This window comes from Simochromis diagramma, unplaced genomic scaffold (assembly GCF_900408965.1).
Source record: "Simochromis diagramma unplaced genomic scaffold, fSimDia1.1 OVJJ01000297.1, whole genome shotgun sequence".
NCBI lineage: Eukaryota > Metazoa > Chordata > Actinopteri > Cichliformes > Cichlidae > Simochromis > Simochromis diagramma.
This window is the reverse complement of record NW_024386796.1, coordinates 201,493-212,658: the sequence shown is the minus strand read 5'-3', so window position 1 is coordinate 212,658 and position 11,166 is coordinate 201,493. Positions and strand designations below refer to the sequence as shown.

Genomic DNA, 11,166 nt, shown 5'->3' with positions numbered 1-11,166 from the left:
AATGTTATGCTATAAACTAAGATTATGTTTTGGCATGCCATATCATATGATGGGGTGAACACTAAGGTGCTGTAGTACACAGGTGTATGTGGAGGATACTACGTCCACTACCATGTATGTCTACACACATCCAGTGACACTGCAGCACTAGCTGTAAGTACCAACAAAGCCCCAAGCCTACTGCTGACAAATGTGCGGCTCTCGAGACCCGCACCATTTCATAAACACACCACTCAATCCAAAACCTAACTTATATGTACCTGGTATAGAATCAGGTGTCAAACTCACGTTCCTTCCTCAACCTTGTTGGACAGGTCTTCTGCAGCTGATGCAGGCATGTGGGGATGGTTCAGGGACCGAGCAGCATCATGATCATGTGAGACTCTGCTCTTCTTGCTCTTTGGGAGCGACTGGTCCACTCAACTCACTCTGGGGCTTTACATTGTTAGGTCAAGACACTACAATAATCCAGCGTGTGTGTCTCACAGAAGGCTTCAGCAGCATCTCGGGTCGACCGGTCCACAGTCCAGGACCATACGTGGGTGTGAGGAACTCTGTGAGGCCGCCAGGTTAACATCCGAACATCACAACAAGCAGTCAGAGGAAGCAATCTGTTCTTATTATCTTCATCACTTTCATGCACATCAATTACATCCATCACAAACACCTACTATGTCACTATGGCGACCGCTGTGACCATGACCTTTTTCAAAAATAATTAAATGTGACATCACCAACCCTTTCTTTCGAATTGCAACCTGGTTCTTTTCTCCGTGCATGGACACAAACTGGTGCGTCTGAGTCGAGTTCAGACGCACGAGGACAGCGGTCAGGTCTGAAGGCTGTGAGACCCCCACCCTTTGGACTGTGGGAAGAAGCTCGCCCAGGCATGAGGGCAACATGCAGCTCCAGCTCAGCAGGAAGGTCGAAGCTTCCTGCGGTGAGGTCATGGCAGAGGACATTACCCCTTGGTCGGGAGGGGGGGTTTGAGGGTATGATTACGCTTTAATTATTCCATTAAATGCACTTTAATTTGCCATCAGCACAGCGGGGGAGCCACAGTCACACATTCAGCCTTTCCTCGCTGATAATAATGATGGAATTGCTCCTTCCTGTCACACTGTGCACGCTCTCACTGATTATTTACTGGAGGAAAATTGCTCTTGTTTCTGCTGCTGTGTTATCACATGAGGATTTAAAGCTTTAATTAGGATTAATTCAGGCTGAATAAGAAATTTAAATGGAGGGGAGGGGGTGTTGCTTTATTCTGAGTCAGAATAACTAATAATGAAAGTCCAGTTTCCTGAACACGTCTGTCCAAGCTGCTGGTACGTGACCCTTCAGCCTGCATGTCAATCCCTAAACTACAGTCACCCTGCTGCTCGTCTCAATGGCACCGGGGGGGTTCTTGGATAGATGATAAAGATCTGCACACTTGAAGCTGTTATCATATACTTGTATATTTATACAAGAGTACAAACATCTTCTGTCCTCTCAGTGTTTGCACTCAGCAAACAAACAGCAGGTTACTCTGAACCAGAGAAGCCGCTCGCCCTGCAGGGCGCTTTTATTACGGAGCTTTAAACAGCTTCCATCAGGAATGAATGAATTGTATGTAATTATTCAATCAACATGTTTGTACCAAGTTAGTCTAATTAAATTCATTTAAATTCAGGTTATATTGTTTAAACACTTTGGCACATCAAACGTCAGTCTTGTTACATGAACTAGTAAAATATTTGTTTGTCCAATGATAATCTTGTTGAATGAACAAATGTAACTTATGTGTGTAATACATGTTGTGTTCATATTACATAACGTTCAACAAAAACAGATTTACAACAACTTCCAATACATCCAGTCCTGGGGGGCATAACCCAGAAGAGACAGGTACACTCAAAAAAAGGAAATAGGGTGGTTGTTACATTTACAAAAGTCTAACTTGAGCAAAATAGTTTCATGTTTCTATGGTGAATCCAATTAAATCATGATGGATGAGATTCAACAACTTAGTTTGTTCTTCTTCAGATGACCTGATACAGTCTAGGAAGAGCAGTTAGTTGCCTGCACTCACGAAATTCACAAGATCACACGAGATTTCAAACCACAGGACAATCACTGGGGTTATAAGAGGCAGACAACCACACACACACCACGTGTATGCTGTGGCTGTCGATTGTGGTTTAACCTGGAAAGAAACATGAAGAAAATTCTGCATCAAGCATAGCGTTCCTGCTTTTGTTAAGTTTGGCAGCTCAGTGGCGTGGTGGTGGTTCGCACTGTTCCCTCAGAGAAGAAGGTCCTGGGTTCAAATCCGCAATCTGGCCAAGTTTGCAAGGGGTTCTCTCTGGTTCGTCCTCAGTTAAAGGCATGCAGTTATTAGAGCAACAGCTGACTGTGATTTACCCAAAGGTGTTAATGTGAGTGCAAATAGTTGTTGGTCTCTATGTGATAGACTGGTGGCCTGTCCAGGATGCACCCTGCCTTTGAGCACAGACTCACATTTCCACCATGTAAAGCACGTGACACGCATCAGTCGTAGGAGCCTGATTGGCCCTGCAGCTCCACATGAGGTTTTTAAAGCGTCCATCCACAGGACCACAAAGAGAAGAAGAAATCTGAGAGCCGACACCATGAGACCAAAAACCAAGCTGGCCTTCATCCTCGTGCCTCTGCTCGTCTTCTGTTCTTCACGGGTTCAGTAGAGTGGAAGCTGAACGGGTTTGTGTCACGGGCTCACTAAGCACAGTTTCACAAACTCACATTTTATTTGTCACATACACAGTCGTACACAGTACGATATGCAGTGAAATGCTTACACAACTGCTCGTGACCTAAAATAAAAGACTAAGAATAGGATAGGAAATAAATATGAAAATTAAAATAAAGGGTAAATTTAACGAGGAAAGAATAAAATAAAATATCAAAATTAAAGTTAAAAATAAAATAACTGTAGAACAAAATCTTGTCAGTCTTGTCTATCCTGTTACCTATTTAATATTACCTTATTGTTAGGGCTGTTTTTGTTGTGCATCTGCACTTTATTGTTGTCAATGTCTACGCATGGGACAGTGTGAAACGTAATTTCAATTCCTTTGTATGGCAAGTACATTTGAAGAAATTGACAAATAAAGTTTTCTATTTTATTCTATTCTATTCTAAATACACAATACAGAAATATATGAAGAATATATGAAGAAATACAGAACAATAAGAGCAGCTGTATGAGTAATACACGTTTAAATGTAGTTTAGTGGATTTCTCCCTGTGCAGTAGCGCTGCTGCTTTAGATAAATGCACCACAGCTAATGAACAGACTTTGTCCCTGTTAGACTTTTAAGAGACAACCTGCCCACACAATATGCCAGGACACTGTGACTAACACGCAGAGACACACGGATACTTGACCTGCCGGTCGATAGCCGACGCTGATGTTCTTCTTTCTGGCAGGTGTGGTGGAAGGAAAACTGAAAAGCTGCGATGACATCCAAGGATGGTGCGTGAGTTACAGATCAGGTATTCTGAAGGCAGCATGCCATTCATTTATCATCTTACTTTCAAAATCAGGATGTGATGACACAAACGGATCCGTGTGTCCGACTGAAACCTACATTTACAGAAATACTTTTCCTTAACTTTAAAAATCTTTGGTAGCCATTAGCGGAGGTGTGGACTCGAGTCACATGACTCGGACTCGAGTCATTCATTTTATGACTTTAGACTTGACTTGAAAAAATGTTCTAAGACTGTGACTTGACTTGGACTTTTACACCAATGACCTGGGACTTGAAATGGACTTGAACCGGTTTACTTGAAGAGACTTGATATTTCACCCCAAATATAAAATTTAACACGCATATTATATAGAAAGTGTGCATCATTAATTCAAACCACACTCCGTACGTATGTGTGCGTGAGCTGTAGCACAGCCAATCAAATTAACCCGATTTTTTTTTTTAAAAAGAAAAGAAAAAAAAAACCTCAAAAATGCTGCAAGGAGTTATTTTTGGTATTTACATACATGTAATTACATTCACTGGGTTACACACAACAGCAGATGTATCACTGCTGTAACACTTACAGCAGTGACACATCTGCTGCTGTCAGGCCTGCAGGTATCAGGCTGCTGTTCTCCTTCATCTCATAGTGGACACAAATTATTTTTTGGAGCGGCACAAATAATTTTTGTGGCATCAGATTTGATGCAGAACAGCTGATTGTTCTGTAAATAGTTTGAAATGTTTATTTAAAAACACCTTGGCTGCATTTTTAGGTAAACAGCTGCAAAAAACTTTGTTTGCAAAGCTCAGTAACTTTTTTGAAGAAGTAACTATATAATTAATTACCCAGCATTGGTCATTATTTACTGTATTTTGCAGACAGAGTTACAGACTCTCTCCCAGACCACAGACTCATAATACGAGTCAGAGCTTTATGAAAAAAAGAAAGTTGTGTTTTCAAAATTGGAGTTGAAGTTATTTTTCCTTCCAATAGTGTTAACATGCTGCAGGTCATGAACAAGATTTTTTTACATTTTCATTGTCAGTGGGCTAAAGCAGTTAATTAAAAGTAGTCTAACATAAATGTAAATGCTGTAATTTGATTATTTTAATAAACATGTAGCTTGGATGGATTAGATGCCGGCGTGACCACAGTGCACACGTCTGCTGTTGCTCACAGTGGTACCGCTCAGGGAGTTTGTGTGTTCGCTCAGACATGAAACATTAGAGGGAACATTGGTCACAGGTCACTGACTGATGATTTGGTGCTATAGATTAACTAGAATTTATTATCATGACAATTGTTAGGCTGCTGATGTAAATTGATTCATTAGTGTATATTTGACAAAGAATCTTAAGTGACATGTCTCACTTTTTATATGTGTTATTTTATCAGGTGGCAGTATGTCCTAGTGCAGTCAGAGGGGAGGAGCCAGGGCCAGGCACATCAAGCACAGAATAATAATTTTAATCTGAGGATAAAACACAGGTACTGAGGATGAAAGAAGCTTCAGTGCTCTCAGAAGACTAAAAACATGGCTAAGGTCCACCAGGAGAGACTGGACAGTATAGATGGAAAACCAATATGCCAGCAGTTTATCTCAGTTAGTGAGAGGAGCAGGCATGTGTTTGGCTCCTAAACATAGTGGACGTTGAGTTGTTGTGTGGGACACCAGTAGCTGTAACAGTAGTTCATGTTTAGAATAAAAGATCCCAGCTCACTGACTTGATCGGGGCAATAGTGCCTAAACTGTTGCATAATGTTGCTGAGAGATCTTTTACTCTGTGATAATCTTAGACGAGTAGTTTTATGGACAAAAACCAGCAGGTCATTCGGTGTTCCCTTAGTGCTAATGTATAAGACATGTTGGTATAACTGAAGTAATGTTGTTAAGTCTTTAAAGTCATATTCTTTTATTGTCATGACTGTATTTGAAGCTATTTTTATTTTTGTATGATACCTGATTTATATGGAATATGGCTGAAGTAAACTAAACTCTAAAATACTTAGTCAGTCATTTGTTTAATAGTAATTTAACATTATACAATTCACATATAAAACTATGAATTGTAATTTTAAATGGTTTAAAAGCAGGTAGAATAGCACATGTAGGGTAGTATATTTCTCCTTTTTTTTAAAGAAGCAAAGACAAAAGAGGGGAAAACAGAAACAGGGCAGGGTTCGGTGGTTGAATCATCCGTCCCCACCAACGCCACAACCAAATCTACGCCCTTGCGCTCACTACATGCTTTATACACTTTCCTCAGACATGCATGAACATTTTCACACTTTTCTCTTTTGTTTAAACTCTCGTAAAGTTCAACCCATCATAGAAACATAAGTCCAGTATTATAAAACCGTGCAGAACGTTTCGTGGGCAGATTTATATAAATTCGACAAGCTAAACTCATTCTGTGCTGTACAGCAGCGCTCCCCAACCTTTTTTGCACCACGGACCAGTTTAATGTCAGACAATATTTTCACGGACCGGCCTTTAAGGTGTCGCGGATAAATACGACAAAATAAAAGGATACAAACAAAGACAAAAACGGTGGTATTTTGTAAATATAATAATAAATGCGAATTCACTGTGTAATTGTGTAACTTTATGAGCAGCGTCCTCCTGAAATGTGCCAACAACGTCCTCCTATGTGCTGCTCTCTGGTCACTATGGTAACGCGTAAATAGTTCTTTCAAAATAAGACACACGACCACGACTCGGGAAAAGACCCAGGGAAACCAACTCGGCGGACCGGTACTGGTCCGTGGCCCTGTTGGGGGCCACTGCTGTACAGGAGACACTGTACTAGGTTGATGGACAATGGTCTACAACAATCACAATGCACAACACAATGTACTGAAAAAAAATTATTTGAATTGGGACAGCCTTCGTCACATTGCTGTGACGTAATCGGCCTTAACGTCTGGTGTCCTGGTGTCCTGGTGCAGCCACAACAACCTGGTGCTGAATGCCCAGAAGACAGTGGAGATTATTGTGGACTTCAGGAAGCACACAGCCCCACTCCCCCCCATCATCCTGACTGACACCCCCATCACCTCTGTGGACTCATTCCGCTTCCTGGGTACCACCATCACCCAGGACCTGAAGTGGGAGCCCACCATCACCTCCGTCATCAAGAAAGCCCAGCAGAGGATGTACTTCCTGAGGCAGCTGAAGAAATTCAACCTGCCAACACGGACGATGATGCAATTCTACACTGCTATCATCGAGTCCATCCTCACCTCCTCCATCACCGTGTGGTACGCTGGAGCCACTATCAGGGACAAACAGAGACTGCAGCGTGTTGTGCGCTCTGCTGAGAAGGTGATTGGCTGCAGACTCCCATCTCTGCAGGACCTGTACACCTCCAGGACATTGCGGCGTGCAGCTCGGATCTCAGCTGACCCTTCTCACCCTGGACACAGTCTGTTTGACCTGCTCCCCTCAGGCAGGAGGCTCCGGTCCATTCGCACCAGAACTTCTCGCCATAAGAACAGTTTCTTCCCCTCTGCTGTCGGACACATGAACAATAACCGTATGACTGTCCCCGCCACTAACACATGACCCTACGCTGTGTTCACTGCATCATTCCATGTTTGGCACTGATCACCACCTGCACTCATGTATATATCTTTCTACGTAGCACTCTTAATTCTTATTCCTACTTTTATTTTTTCATGTCTATTTAAGTGCTATTTATGACACCATGTTTGCACTGAAGCACCGCAGCAATTTCCTAATGTTGTAAACCTGCTCAACATTTGGCAATAAACCCCTTTCTGATTCTGATTCTGATTCTGATTCTGATTAAAATGCGGCCTGTAAGGCTGCAGACCCTGAATTGGGACACAGCCATTAAATACAAGAGGTGGACGGAGCTAAGAGGAAACAGCTGGGAGACACGGCTGACGAGCCAGGGAGAGCACAAAGCTGAACGCACAGACATAAGGCACAGACCTACAAAGTAAAACATGAAGTACACGACAGACAGAGAGATCCAGACGAGACACAGAACTTAACAGACGCAGACTCATGAGCAGACAAAATAACATCATGGACAGACAGAGGGAACACAGAGAAGAGGGAGCAGAGAATAAACACCAGGAGACCAAATAACAAAACCTAAAAACTAGAACTCAGGAAGTACTGCCAAACCAGGAAGCTGAAATACTAGGACAGAACCAAAACAGACAGTCATACTTTGTAATAAAATCAAAAGAAAAAGTACAAAACCAAAAACACTGGCTCACCAACGCAGGACCCTGAGGTCCCACAGGACGATAATCACACGACATAAATCGATAAAACCTGTAAGCCAATCAAACGCACATGTAACGTTTGCAGTTTGACACAAAGTGATATTTTGGTTTCTCCTGTTTGTCACATTTTCACTACACTCTCGCTTCGTTGGGATGAATTAAGCTTAATTTAGAAAACCAGATTAAACATTTTTCTCAAAATGAGTTCAAAAACATGTTTGTGTAACTCACTGTGGGCTCTTCTGGTTTTCAAATGTACGCTGTTTAAAAAGAAATGTGTGAGTGTGTCAGCAGACATGGTGGTCTACGGTGATGATGATGGGGAGGAGGAGGATAACCTCTGAGCCTGTGTCATTAGAGGAAGCAGCTCTGAGCTCACGGGTTCACCTCGCGTCTGGAGCTGGAGCTCTGGCGCCCTCTACTGCTCACCAGCTGTTACAAGAACCTTCGTCTGTGGGCAGCAGGCTGTGAGGGTGGAGAAAACAAACACGCCTACGGCTGCTCGTAAAATGTTAGATATTATAAACGCTTCATAACATGCTTAACAGCATAATAAATAATACTGAAAAACTGTTCTGATTAAACCGGATGCAAAGCATACAGAAATACTCGTGTATCTCTGGGGCAGTGACCCCTGACCTCTGTCTTTTTTTTACTGAAGCCATGCAGAGTGTTACCTTCATGTTGTGCAGGGAATGGGAGGAAATACTGTGCTTTTTAATTGCTTTTCCAGCACTTTAATCCCTCAAACCTGTAAACGTAATGCACTTTTCTCTGTTTCTCATATATATGACCCTTGGTTATGTTGGAGTACATATTTTTAAAAGTTTATTCTTCAGCCACCACCCTGCCATGAACCTCGGGATAGGCTAGACCTCAAAGTATACAGCTAACCTGCAGAGCTGCCAAGTAACAAAGTACAAATACTTCTGGACTGTACTAAAGTACAATTTTCAGGTATCTGTGATTCAGTGGGTTTTTTTCTGACCACTTTTTACTTTTACTCCCTAGATGTTTACACAAACACATGTCTATGAGCTGAACAAACATCAGCAAACACACAAACTGTGTGTGTGCAGTTTGTCTCACAGTGTGCTGCAGCTAAAGTCCGGCTGCTGATCTGACAGGGAGAGAAAAGACAGATCGAGACAGATGATAAAGGAGAGAGCTTAGTGTTAAAGGACGGACTGAAACGAACTGAGACAGACTGACTGTGTTAGATAAAGACTGCATGAGAATCCTCTGCAGGTCAGCGCAGGATATACAGGTGAGTTTGCTGCACTGTGATTGGTTTACAGTAAAGACCAGTGTGTGACTGGTGCACAGTGGCTGTGGGTTCATGGTCACAGTTAGCTGATATAAAGACAGCATCAACAGTGTCAGTGTAGAGGATGGAATCAGCCAGGACAGCTCAGGGGACATCTGCTCACATCTGGATGAATCCAGGTGTGTACATGCACAGAGAGCAGCAGGTCAGCTGATCACAGCCTGCACACTAAGAACATCTACTGGTCTAGCTGTACCTGAATTGGGACACACCCTTTGTTGGCTGGATTTACGTACTGCAGGGACACAAACATGTCCTTAAAATGTCTTTTTGAGCTCAGACTCCACTTTATAATATTCTGTGTGCAGCTGGAAAACACCACTTGCACTGTGCCCCACAATCTTTATTTGTCACTGGCATTTAGCTAATGAGTAATCCCAAGGTTGCCTTTCACCTAACTGCTGACACGGGTTGCAACATAGCTGGCATCAGTGCTGCCAGACTTAAGCATTCCCAACCCCCGCCCGCTTCCTCTGACACACGTAGGGTCTTGGGTGGGGTGCCACACAGGCCACAGTTGGAAGGCCTTTGGCTTTGCTGGCTGTGCTGTGCAGCCACCCGTCCCTCCTTTTTAATTATAAAGTAGTATTTACAGACCACCACATACAGGACCCTGGGGGACAGGTGCGTTACCCAGAGGTTGGTGGCTGGGGCTCAATTCTACATGCACCTTATACATTGGGGGGGGGGCAGACTGTTGACAAGCTGTCAAGTGCTTATGTTGCAACTGTCCCCTAATTTGTAATAGCACTCTAGGTTTCATGCAATCATATTCATTATTCACACCTCATACACTCACGTCCACCAACGCAACCCTGTAGGGCATGTTTAACACAGACAAGCAGGGCGGGGAGCAGCCAGGTCTTTCTACACCCCTGTTTCCTGCACCCTACCTGAGCCCGGGCTGTGTGTGTCTGTATGGTCAGCACTTCCTGTTCCTGTTCCAACACACAGTGGTGGTTTTATGAACCTAATCGGTGTAGTCAGTTTAATTAAAAAAACAACAACATCAACAACATCTTATTTCATAGCGTGATCTTGACGTGCATCATTCAAAGCACATTTTCTGTTGATTAACTCACTGATTCTATTCACTTTATTCACTCACTGTCTTTACTGTTTTGCTAGCTTAGCTTAGCTTGTAGCCGACTCGCTAGCACCATGGCTACTTCACCTGTCCCTCCTGCACTTTCCTGCTCATTGTGTCAGATGTTTAGCTACTCCTCGGCCTCCTTTAGCAGTAATGATACCTGTAATAATAGATTAATAAATTAGATCATAGAATAATAATAATATAGAATAATAACAGATTAGATCATAGAATTGAATCATATCTGTTGTTAATCTCTCTCTCTCTTCCCAACCCGTTCTCACTCCCAAAGCGTAACATTTTACGCTAGGTGACAAATCGTCACCATATTACGTTTTCGGCTACCCACCACGTTCCTAAATGACGACCTCGGAAAAAAGAGGAAATATGAGAACCGTGTGGACTGAATCTACACATGTTCGCTCTTTTTCTTCAAATCGCTTAGAAACACGCTATTTAACATCATTTAAGTCCTGGTTAAGGTCAGGAATAAGGTTATGGTCAGGGCTAGGGATAAGGTTAGGTTTAGGGCTGGAAAACAGGGCTGGCACGTCTATTACCGCGGGAGCGTCATTGCACTGGATTCCAGCCATAACCCGCCGCGTACCATAAGAACGCCGAAGGTCTCCTTTCGCATTCCTCAGGTACGCCGCGGGACGTGACAAAACGTCGACATGTTACGCCTCGTGAGTGAGAACGCTCTGCTCTTCCACAGCATGTCTTTCATCCTGTCTTCCTTCTCTCACCCCAACCAGTCACAGCAGATGGCCCCGCCCCTCCCTGAGCCTGGTTCTGCCGGAGGTTTCTTCCTGTTAAAAGGGAGTTTTTCCTTCCCACTGTCGCCAAAGTGCTTGCTCATAGGGGGTCATATGATTGTTGGGTTTTTCTCTGTATCTATTATTGTACAATCTACTGTACAATATAAAGCGCCTTGAGGCGACTGTTGTTGTGATTTGGCACTGTGTAAATAAAATTGAATTGAATTAAT

General features: G+C 43.0%; 1 protein-coding gene across 1 annotated transcript in view; it reads left to right on the top strand.

The window, feature by feature from the left end:
• The first annotated feature begins 2,664 nt into the window (after positions 1-2,664).
• The window catches only part of mindy1 (MINDY lysine 48 deubiquitinase 1), a 32,978-nt gene continuing 24,476 nt past the window's right edge, over positions 2,665-11,166 (top strand). The window contains exons 1-2 of the mRNA XM_040024859.1: positions 2,665-2,675; positions 9,791-9,799. The gene's annotated coding sequence lies outside the window, so the exon portion shown is untranslated. The remainder of the gene's footprint in view (positions 2,676-9,790; positions 9,800-11,166) is intronic.